This window comes from Microtus ochrogaster, chromosome 5 (assembly GCF_000317375.1).
Source record: "Microtus ochrogaster isolate Prairie Vole_2 chromosome 5, MicOch1.0, whole genome shotgun sequence".
NCBI lineage: Eukaryota > Metazoa > Chordata > Mammalia > Rodentia > Cricetidae > Microtus > Microtus ochrogaster.
Window position 1 is genome coordinate 14,462,022 of NC_022012.1, and position 12,130 is coordinate 14,474,151.

The 12,130-nt window shown below is 39.7% G+C and overlaps 1 pseudogene; it reads right to left on the minus strand.

The window, feature by feature from the left end:
- Positions 1-4,434: 4,434 nt before the first annotated feature.
- Positions 4,435-12,130, minus strand: part of LOC101988874 — a 10,561-nt pseudogene continuing 2,865 nt past the window's right edge.

Genomic DNA, 12,130 nt, shown 5'->3' on the forward strand with positions numbered 1-12,130 from the left:
CTCCTTCACAGTCAAAAATTTTAAAGAAAACACAATGTACATAATCCAGACTCTCTGTGAATTTTTCATTTTTACGTGGCTTATTTTTCTTAATTTTTTTAATCTATAACTATCTGTACTCTGTCTCTTTAAAGACTTTACCCTTTTTTTTAAACCATTAACTTTTTTCTCTATATTTTTTTTTCTTCTCTCTCTCAAGCCTACATACATTCATCCAACACTGTGATCCATTTAGTGGTCTGAATCTGTCCTATTGTAAATCTGTAATTTTTTTAATATCCAAGAGCATTTCTTAAAATGTTAAGCACTTCTTAAAAACTTAAGTTGCACCATGTAGGGGTAATACCATACTGCCTGTTTACTGCCAGTCTAAACCTTAACTGTGCTTTTATTATGGTAAATACGATCGATCCTGCCTGAGGTCAGCATAATTCAGCATGGAGCAGCCGCTCCTGCCTCAGATCCATTTGGTGCCCCTGAGCTGCTCACAGTTCCAGGCACACAGCAAGTCCACATTGGAGCCACACTCAGCAGTTTAACTCTGAGACTGAGCGTGCGGCACAGAAACTCTTTTCATCCAAGTTACAGCCAAATCTGACACGCAGAGCACTGCACAGTCTGAAAACACATCCCTGTATGGTGGCAGGAATCTGCCATGCTCTTCAGCCTGCCTAAGCCTGATTCTGCCATCTGCCCAGGTGCAGGTGGGGAGTGCTGAGCCATTGGCATGGTCTCAAAGCACTCTCCTTCCAATCCCAAGCGGGAACACAAACATCCAGTCCCATAAAAGCCATTGAAATGCTTTAAAGCCAGAGTTTGTACTGGCGGCACAGCCCCAGGAAAGCCACGCTTTAAAACGATGCAGCTTTTTTTTTCTGTTGCTGTTGCTGAATCAGGAAATCTCTCTACGGCACGCCACCAACAAACAGCAAAAATCTGCATTAAACTCTGTCTCCCTTTTTTTTAAAGCCCTCTCAGGTCAGGTTTTTAAGTGGATTTAATTGGCCACGTTGGGCGCCACTCTGTAGAAATAGGAATGGGGGGGGGGGGGCACTTCCCACCACCCAGCTAGCTTTACCTGAAATAATTACACGGAAACTGTATTCTTTTAAACACTGCTTGGCCCATTAGTTTTAACCTCTTATTGGCTAGCTCTTACATATTGATCTAACCCATTTCTAATATTCTGTGTAACACCACGAGGTGGCTTACCAGGAAAGATCTTAACCTGTGTCTGTCTGGAGTGGGAGAATCATGGTGACTGCCTTCAATCTGCTTCTTTCTCCCAGCATTCTCAGGGAGTTATTTTAGTTTATAGTGAAAAGCCTGTTTGTGCCTGTTTGCAATTGCTTTTAGATTAAAGATAATCAGCAATAACAAAAGAGAAGTATAAACTTGCAAATTTTGCAAAATAATCCTAACTGCCACGCTTGCATCCTGACCACAGTACCCTGTTCCGCTCACCCTCAGGAAGCATCTGGTGCCCAGACTGAGACAGATAAAGTTTGTGGGAAATATCAACATTTTATGGTATTTCTAGAAAATTTAAGGGAACTGATAATTGTGGCCCAGGTCTGATTTAATATGCTTATGTTATATCCAATCATTTTGTACCCCATACCCACTATGCTAACCATGCTAATGTTGTGGGTTTTGCCTATAAAAGTTTTCTGGAATTACTGTTTGGGGTGCTCTACCTCTTTGGAGACTAGAGACACCCGGTGGCGCTATCATTAATGTTAAAAGCCTCTTGCTTCCTGCATCTGCTGGACTGGTTAATTGAGTCATGGGGCTTCTCCCCCTTGGGCCTGCACCCAAGTGGGTGAGGGTCTTTCAATATTATCTGTTGATTATTTCTTTTTCTTTTCTTTTCTTTCTTTTTTCTTTTTTCTTTTTTTGTTTTTTTGGTTTTTTGTTTGTTTTTCAAGACAGGGTTTCTCTGTAGTTTTTGGAGCCTGTCCTGGAACTAGCTTTTGTAGAGTAGGCTGGCCTCAAACTCACGGAGATCCACCTGCCTCTGCCTCCTGAGTGCTGGGATTAAAGGTGTGTGCCACCACCACCCAGCTATGTTGAGACTTTCTTTTGACCAAGTATGTGGTTTTGGAGTTCCATTCTTTTGTATGTGGGTAAAATACTCTGTAAATATGTTAGATCCACTTAGTTATAATGTGTTAACTCCAATAACTGTTCAGGTTTTGTCTGAATGACCTGTCCATTGGTGAGAGTGGAGTACTGAATTCTCCCACTGTGTATGAATGTCAATTTGTGATTTAAGCTGTAGTGCGTTTCTGTTTACAAAAGTGGGTATGGTTGTGTTTGGAGCATAGATGTTAAGAATTGAGATGTCAAGTTGATGGATTTTTCCTTTGATGAGTATGAAGTGTCCTTCCTAATCTCATTTGATTAGTTTTGGCTTGAAGTCTATTTTTGTTACATATTAAGGTAGCAATGCCAACTTGTTTCTTAGGTCCGTTTGTATGGAATATCTTTCTCTAACCTGTACCACTGAAGTAATGGTACTGATGTTCAGGTGTGTTTGTTAGATACAGCAGAAGGGTGGATCTTAGCTTCTACCCATTCTGTGGGTAGTCTGTGTCTCTTTATGTCAGAAAATTAGGTCCATTGATATTAAGAGATTTCAATGATCAATGGTTGTTGATTCCTGTTATTTTGTAGTTGGTTGTGGTAAGTGGTGGTGTGTGGGTGTGAGTGTGGTTCTTTTTTGGCTGGTGCAGGATTATTTATTTCCTGTGTTTTCATGTGTGTAGTTAACCTTTTCAGATTGGAGTTTTCCTTCTAAACACCTTCTATAGGACTAGATTTGTAGATAAATGTTGTTTAAATTTGACTTTATCATGGAATATCTTATTTTCTTCATCTATGTTGACTGAAAGTTTTTCTGGGTATAGCAGTCTGGGTTGGCATCTGTGGTCTTATAGAGAAGCAGCACATATGTCCAGGCCCTTCTGACTTACAGAATCTTCATTGAGAGGTCAGATGTAATTCTAATATGTCTGCATCTATATGTTACTTGGTCTTTTCCCCTTGAAGCTTTTAATATTCTTTCTTTCTTTGTTCTTTAGAAGGTGAACAATGATACAGAAGTGTAAGCCAAATAAACTGTTTCCCCCCCAAGTTTACTTTTGTCACAGCAATAGTAACCCTAAGAAAATAACCTTCAAAAAACTCATTGCCTCAATTCTACCAAGTTAGGCTTGGGTAGAATTATTTTTTTAGTGTTTCATTCATGTCCAACCTGAAGTGAATAGACATTTATTTCTGTCTACCCAGGAAAAGTTAAACATAATTAACATATAAACACGTACCTATAAAACCTAATATGACTTGGAGAGGGTCAGTTGTATGGCTGTGATGGGTGGGAAGACATACACCTGAGGCTGGTGCATGTAAAGGTGGAGTTTCCATGAGGTCAGTATTGATAATGACTCTATTTCCCCATTTGCCTTGCTGTAGAGTACGCTCTAAGTGGTTGTATGCTTCCTGTGATGGGTGATAAAACATGCATCTGAGATTCAAGTACTCTTAGGGTGAATCCTGGAATAACCACTTTCTTCTACATGGCATAGGATGGCATACTCTCTTGAAGAGTACTGGATACCCCCGCTCCAAATGGCTGATCTATAACAACATATAATGCAGTATCTGAAAGTAAGACATATGAACCCTGATTATCTTACCACTGACATATTAGGTTGTCCACTGGTGAATTAATAATGGCATGGCTATTGTGAGCACTATCAACTGCTTCAGAGTTGGATTTAAGGCTACTGCACATCAATGAGGGAAGCTTCTTTTTTGCAAATGACAATGGTTACTATGGAAATTCCTAACTAGTTAAGTTAGCTGCTGAAAGTGACTGTTAGAGAGGCTTGGTGGACCAGTCCTCTGTAATCAACTGTAAACAGATGAAAATAATCCAGAATCTACATATCACCCCCATTCAAAGTTCAGACAACATTGTATAGGATCAGATGTGAAGAATATAAGAGCTAAATGAAAGGTTGGAGCATTGTGCAGCTACTTTCTCTGAATAGAAACATCCCCTCCCTCCTAGAGAGAAGATAGATGTGCAAAACTCAACAAGTTAAGGAAACAAGATTCAGAAGTTCAGAAAGCTACAAGATTCCCAAGAGCACTTCAGAAGGATTATAAAACAATAAACAACTACTAGGTAGAGACTCTCCTGCAGATGTTGTACGTAGAGACTCTCCTGCGGATGTTGTAGGTAGAGATTCTCTTGCGGATGTTGCCTGCAGACTGGGCAGAGAGGTTCAAGAATGCAGCTTCCATGAAATGAAATGTTGCCCAGGGTGGGCTTTTCACGTATGAATCACGCATACTCCTGAAAGTAAACCTAAGTCACTAGTCTACTGCTGTGAAGAGACACCATAACCAAGTATTATAAAAGCATTTAATTGGAGGCTGGCTTACAGTTCCTGCTATCGTCATGGCAGGAAGCATATGGTAGTATGTGGGAAGATGTGATATTGGACAGGGAGCTGAGAGTTCTATATCCTGATCCACAGGCAGAGTGAGACTGGGTCTGGCACAGGCTTTTGAAATATCAAAATCTACACCAACACATCCCCCACCAAGGCCATATCTTCTAATCTTCTCAAATAGCACCACTCCCTGGTAACTAAGCATTCAAATATATAAACCTATGGGGCCATTCTTATTCACACTACCAGAAACCCCTAGCCCTTGTTCCTATAAGTAACCCCCCAATAAGTTCAGTGGCTCACCAAACTCTATTTGGATGGAATAATTTCTTTCATGTGTCCAGTGCCCCCACCTGGGGTGAATAGCTGTTATTCCAATTGCCCCCCAAAAGCTAATACAACACAAATCATTAGTACACATACATACATTGAAGTATTCAAAACACTAGAAGTACACCTATAGAGACACCTAAAATCCATGGCTCTGTGCACACAGGAGATTTGAAAATATATGGAAGCATTTGCCATAGTTCATATATGTAGTTTGTCTTCAGTGTGAGTCACACATTTCTTTTAGTTCCCCTAGTCCTTTCCTTGAAGTTATTCGCTACTGTGAGAGCACAGGTGAGCATGAATTAAACTAGTTAGCAGGCGTGTAACTGCTAGACATATCGCAAATCAGTAGTGTTTTTCTCTACTGCAATTGTTCACATAAATAGGGTGACTCTCCTGTGCGCATGCTCATGTGGCTACAAAAATTGGACCACCTAAATTTTATACCACACAGTGTACATTCAAAGGGTGTCTCTCCAGTGTGAGTTCTCAAATCTATATTAAGAGATGAGGAGGAAACAAGGCCTTCCCACACTGTTCGCAGTCAAAGGGTTTCTCTCGTGTGTGATTTCTTAGATGTTAAAAATGTGAGGAAGGAGTGAAGGCATTCTGACATTCTCTGCATTCACCGGACTTTCTCCCATTGTCAGTGAGTACAATTGTCGCAAAGACAGGGTAGCCACCAAAGACTTTTCCACAGTCCTTACACTGATAGGATTTTAGTCCAGTGTGAATTTGGAAGGGCATCTTAAGTAAGGCGTGCAAATTTCTAAAATTTTGTACATATCTGATATCCAAAAGCTTCTCACCAGTATGAGTTTTAATATGTTGAGTAAGTTAAGAAAACCTGATGCTCTCCCACACTGCTAACACAGATAGGGCTTCTCCCCAGTGTCCTTATGTGTCTGTTAAAGCATGGGCACCCACTGAAGGCTTTCCCACAATCCTTACATGCATAAGGTTTCTCTCCCTATGAGTCTTCATGTGTCTGCAAAGGTAGGTAGACCGTGTAAACGCTTTCCCACACACTGGACACTCAAATGGCTTCTCTCCGGTGTGAATTCTCAGATGCACAGTGAGATACGAGGAAGATGCAAAGGCCTTTCCACATTGATAGCATTCAAAGGGTTTCTCTCCCGTGTGACTTCTTAAGTGTTCGATAAGGCCTGAGGAGGTACTGAAGGCTTTCTCACATTCGTTACACTCATAGGGCTTCTCCCCAGTATGAGTCAATACGTGTTTGGTAAAGGTAGTCCGTCCAGTGAAGGCTTTCCCGCATTCCTTACATTGAAATGGTTTTATTCCAGTGTGAATTTGGAAGTGTTTCTTAAGGCATGAGGAATTCCTAAATGATTTTGTGCACACCTGACATTCAAAGGGTTTCTCACCAGTATGAATTTTCATATGTTCAGTTAGTTGATAAAAGCTAGTAAATGCCTTCTCACATTCCTTACAATCGTAAGGCTTCTCCCCAGTGTGTGTTCGTAAATGTTTATTAAGGCATGAGCGCACAGCAAAGGTTCTCCCACACTCCTTACATCCATAGGGTTTTTCTCCAGTGTGAGTTCGCATGTGAATCCGAAGGTAGGAGGAACGTGTGAACGCTTTCCCACACACTGTACACTCAAAGGGCTTCTCTCCAGTGTGAGTTCTCAGGTGTGCAGTAAGATAGGAGGAAGAAGAAAAGGCCTTTCCACACTGGTCACATTTAAAAGGTTTCTCTCCTGTGTGACTTCTAGAATGCTCAGTAAGTCCTGACCATTTACCAAACACTTTCCCACACTCTGTGCACTCGTAAGACTTCTGCCTTTTATGACTTTGTATGTGCGTAGTAAGGCCTGAGTGTGCAGTAAAGGCCTTTCCACGTCCCTTACCTCCAAAGCATTTCTCTAAAGCAGAACAATTTGTGGGCTGAGTAAAAACTTTCTTACTTTCTTCCCATTCATAGAAATTTTCTTTACTGTGAGCTTTGCTGTCTGCCGTAAGTTGCAACTGATTAACAAAGGCTTTCCCAAAATCACTGCATGCAATGGAATTGCCCGGAATACATGTCCTTTGGTAAACAATGCTTGGGGTCAGAGCAAAGGCTTCTTCACAGTGAATCAACACAGAAAGTTTCTCTTCAGTAGAGGCTTTCTTGACTGAAGGAAGTAAGTCTTTTCTAGACCAACTATATTCAGAAATCTTTTCTGTATTGCAAATATTCATATGTGTCTGAAGGCATGGGTGTTCACTGAAGAATTTTCCAGCCCCCTTAGAGTCACAGAGCTCCCCTTCACTGTGGCTTCCTGCCTGTTGACAGAGAGATGAATGAGTACTAAAAATTTTTTCAGACTTACACAGGACGTTCTAGGGGTAACTCTAAAACACCATGCTAGGTAACTCAAAGCTTCATGCTAGGAAACAGATTCCTGTAGGCAAAGGCTACATCTCTCAAATATCTTTTATTCATGCATAGAAATATCACAGAATTCCAAATATTCTCTGACCTTGGAAACAAAGAAATACCTTTGTTAATCTTGCCAGTTGTGTCTCATTTGATATATCTGGCCAAAAACTCTCCAGCTGAAGTTCTGCCTCTTTTGTCTCAAGGTTCATTTTCCTTTCTGAAATAAAACATTAACAAAAAATACACATGCAATCATTTATACAACAAAATATGATGTTGAGTATTTATTCTGATATTGAACATGCTAAGTTAATAAAGCAAAGATAGAATTAAACAGATTTATTATATAATTGAATCTAATTATATAACTTTGTGATTTGGCAGTCATAAGGATCTAGGGTCAAAATAAAATTATTCTTTCTATTTACATTTATTTATTTATTTATTTAGTGCATGGCATGGCAAAAAGGTGGAGGTTAGAAAAAAAATACTAGAAATGATTCTCTCCTTCTACCATAATGTGAGTTCTAGGATCAAACACAAACAGGCTTGGAAGAAAGCACCTCTACCTACTAAGCAATCTCAGTGGCCCCAAAACAATTATTTTGGGTAACACGTGATGGTAAACAAGAGTAATATGATTTGGGGAAGAAAGCAGTATACAACTGCAAAATACAGACATGAACTCAAAGTGTAAAAGAGAAGATCACTGTTGAAATTTTAGCCTGGATATGGGGCTGGAGATGTGGGTCAGGGGTTAGGAGGACTTGCCACTTTTTCAGGAGACAAGGTTTCAAATCCCAGCATCCACACAATGGCTCACAACTATCTGTAGCTTCAGTTCCAGGAGGTCTGATGCCCTCTTCTGGCTTCTGTAGGTACCAAGCACATAAATGGTGTACAGACTGACATGCAGGCAGAACACACATACACATAAAATGAAATATTTCTAAATAACTTTTTTAATTTAAAAAAAAAGTGTGACTAAAACAAATAATGCAGTAAAAGATGCTGAAAATCCCTCAGAACCTGCAGTCCAAGGACTGCGGTGCTCAGGCTCAAGACGGTCTTCTGTTTTTACATCTATTTATTTTGTATGCATCTGTGTTTGTGCATGTATACACATGAATTTAGGCTTGCAGCATGTGGGTTCAGGGAACCAAACTCGGGCAGTTAGGCTTGGCTGCAAGCTTCCTTACCTGTTGAGTTATCTCATCTACTCCCAGCTTGGTTTTCAAAGGGGTTTTTCCCATCAGTGGCATTGAGAATGGATTTGCTCAAAATAAAATGTATTCATATATAAAAAAAAAATTCCTATGACTAGAGCGATGGCTTAGCAGTAAGAGCACAAAACCTAGGGTCAGTTCCCAGCATGCACATGGCAGCTCAAAACTGTCTGTAGCTCCAGTCCCAGGCCTCCACAGGTACTGCACACGTGGTGCACAAATATACATGTAGGCAAAACACTCCAACAGATAAAAATAAAGGAAAAACTTTTTCCCAAAATAAGGTTCCTCATACTTCAAAATATACTGACCTTGTCAATAAGAAATTATTTTAACCCATGATCACGCTGGAGACTGTCTTGTTCCACTATAGTCAACAAGTTTACTTCCTCCAACAAAGAGGTCAGGCTGAGTTTGACAAGCTGTACTCTGATATATAGAAAATGATATATCAATGACAGAAGCTCACAAAAGGGATGACAAACTTTCCCATGAAAGAGAAGTTATATTTCTAATGAAACATGAGAATTATTATCTTTTTTGAAATAGGGTCTCAGGTAGCCAGGCAAGCCTTGAACTCACTATGTGACCAAGGGCAAGCTTGACTATCTCCTAAGTACTGAAATTATAGGCATGCAACACCATGCTTAGTTTTATGCAGTACTGGGAACTAAACCCTTTGTGTATGTTAGACAATCACTTTACAAATACTGAGACATACCTATTCCCTAGACCCTCTTATATAAAGATTTACTTTTACTTTGTGTATATGAATATTTGCCTACATGTATGTATGTATACCATATGTGTGCAGGTGCCCAAGAAGGCCAGAACAAGGTGTCAGATCCTCTGAGATTGGAGTTACAGATAGTTATGAGTTGTCATGTGCATACTAGGAACTGAACCTGGGTCCTCTATAAGAATAGCAAATGCTCTTAATCACCTAGTCATCTCTCCAACTCTTGGGATTAGTTTTAAGTAGTTCAAAATGCAAATATTCAATATTTGGGCTATACTTGATTCCTGATATTACATTCGGGCCTAAACATAGAGTAAAGCAATGGTGGCAAACACCTTTAATCCCAGCACTCAGAGGTGAGTTCGAAGCCAGCCTGGTCTAGAGAACAAGTTCCAAGATATCCAGGGCTACACAGAGAAACTCTGTCTTGAAAAAAAAAATAGATGCAAACATTACTAAGATTTTTCTTCAAACTGGATGCAACAGAAATGGAGAAATATCTTAAATCTCATTGGAAATGACTATACCAATATTGTTTAGTTTTTTTGTTTGTTTTGATTGTGTTGAAACATTGTCTTGCTATGCAACCATGGCTGGCCTTGTGCTTGTTACATAGCTTAAATTGTCCTTGAGTTTGAGGCAATTCTTCCGTCTCAACCTCCTGCATGCCGGGATTATAAGTGTGTACCATCATGCTCAGCTAGTTGTTACTGTGTAAAACAGTCACATGGAAAAATGTAATAGCAGGTGACAGGAACACAAATGGAGAGTTTTCTGATTCAGTATATTAAAGATAAAGCTGTACATTTCTAAGGAAATGAGAGGGATGTTACTAACTAATTGTAAAGCCACACTGTTGACAACTGCCAATAACAGATTAAAATGTGCTAGGACAATGACAATGTCTCTATTATTTCCCACTATATTCACAGTTACATCATCAATCTACAGATGCTACAGAAGACAATGACAGTCTCACCTACTGTGGCCAGGTTCTGGTAGTTCTCCAGCATCACGTCTCTGTAGAGGCTTCTCTGAAATCCATCCAATAAATGCCACTCCTCTTTGGTAAAGTACACAGCCACATCCTCAAAGGTCACTGAGTCCTAAACCATCACATACATGGCAGTTTGAGCAAAGTGACATCACCTATGTTCACTGGAGAATGCAAAAGTGACCCCCATGCCTGTAAAGGGGTCTACTCCCGTATTCTATCCCAGAGCTCAGATAAGACATCTCTATCCACACTCATTCTGAGGACCTCAATATATCAATCATCTGACTTTCGGAACCACTTACTCATAAAGTTACACTTCTACAACTCATACAGGGAGCTCTTCTCAGCCTATTGATCTACCTTGTAGATACTCATAAGCACAATATAAAGACTTGCTAAATACGGGGTAAGAGATGGCATATCGGGTAAGAGTATTTGTTCTTACAGAGGACATGGATTTGGTTCCTAGCATACACACTGAGCTTCACAACCATCTGTAATTCCAGTTCCAGAGGATCCACTTTTCTCTTCTGACTTCCATGGGCAGCAGGCATATACATGGTATACATACATACATACATACATGCCAAACACACAAACACAAAAAAATTAAATTTTAAAAAGATAATTTGTTAAAGCCAGGTGGTGGTAGCTCATACCTTTAATCCCAGCACTTGGAGGCAGAGGCAGGTGGATCTTTGTGAGTTCGAGGCCAGCCTAGTCTACAAGAGCTAGTTCCAAGACAGGCTCCAAAGCTACAGAGAAACCCTGTCTCAAAAAAACAAAAGAAAAAAAAGATAATTTGTTAATCATGTATGAGTGCATTCTTGGAGAAAGAGATCTGCAACTTCCTTATCATCTGCTATTATACTTAGAAAAATATATTAGGTTGTCAGTACCAGGAAAATTGAGAATAGCATGATTACTAAAACACTAAGATAATTCTCATAGTAATTTCTTACCAATGTGAGACACACCTTCCCAGGAAAATCCAACTAAGAATGTAGTTTTGACATGTTCTTTGCTGTCACTGTTGTTCTGATGAGCTGTGGGTACAGTTCTACTTACAAGGAAATGTTTTCTCTGTTGATCTGATTATCACATCTTTTGGAAAGACACCAATAAAATCCATGCTATTATTAGATAACCTCTATATTTTTCATTATTACAGTACTCTTCAGAAACATCACTCCATCTTGTATGAATTTCATTTCTCAAATAACTTTCCATGTCTCAATTTTCTACACTGGAATTCTTAGTCTTCTGTGAATATACAAAATAAAAAGTATTCTAATGGTTCACATCTTTAATCCCAGCACTCAGAAAGCAGAGGCAGGAAGGTCTCTGAGTTCAAAGCCAGCCTGATGTACAGACTGAATTCTAGGACAGACAGATGGACAGACGGACGGACAGATGGATGGATGGCAGGCAGACAGATCCTAGTGGTTCACATCTTTACAGCACTTGGGAGGCAAAGACTATCTCTGAGTTCAAAGTCAACCCTGTCTACACAGCAAGTTCCAGACTAGCTAGGGTTACATAGTAAAAACCCTAGAATAAGCAAAAGGAAAGAAAATTTAAAAAGAAAGTAATACTGGGAGCTGACAACACAGAGAAAGAAAAGATCCTTTGTTAAACTTACCATTTGTATGTCTCAGAAAATATGTCCTCTCAGCAAATCCTGCTGATATATTAAATGTTTGAGTTTGTTTAAAGCATTTTCCGGTTCTGAAATTTTGTAAACAAAAAAGAAATTTCAGCTTGAAGACAGAAAAGGCAAAGAAATTAAAAATTAGTTGGAGGTAAAACTTATAGTCCTCTTTGTAGTTGTTTTCAAAATAAAGATAAACAGAGTAAGGGCCATGAAAGAACTCAGCAGGTAAAGGTGTATGCTGTAAAACCTAATGCCAGAGTCTGGACCCCAAGACCTCAGCAGGTAAAGGTCTATGCTGTAAAACCTAATGCCAGAGTCTGGACCCCAAG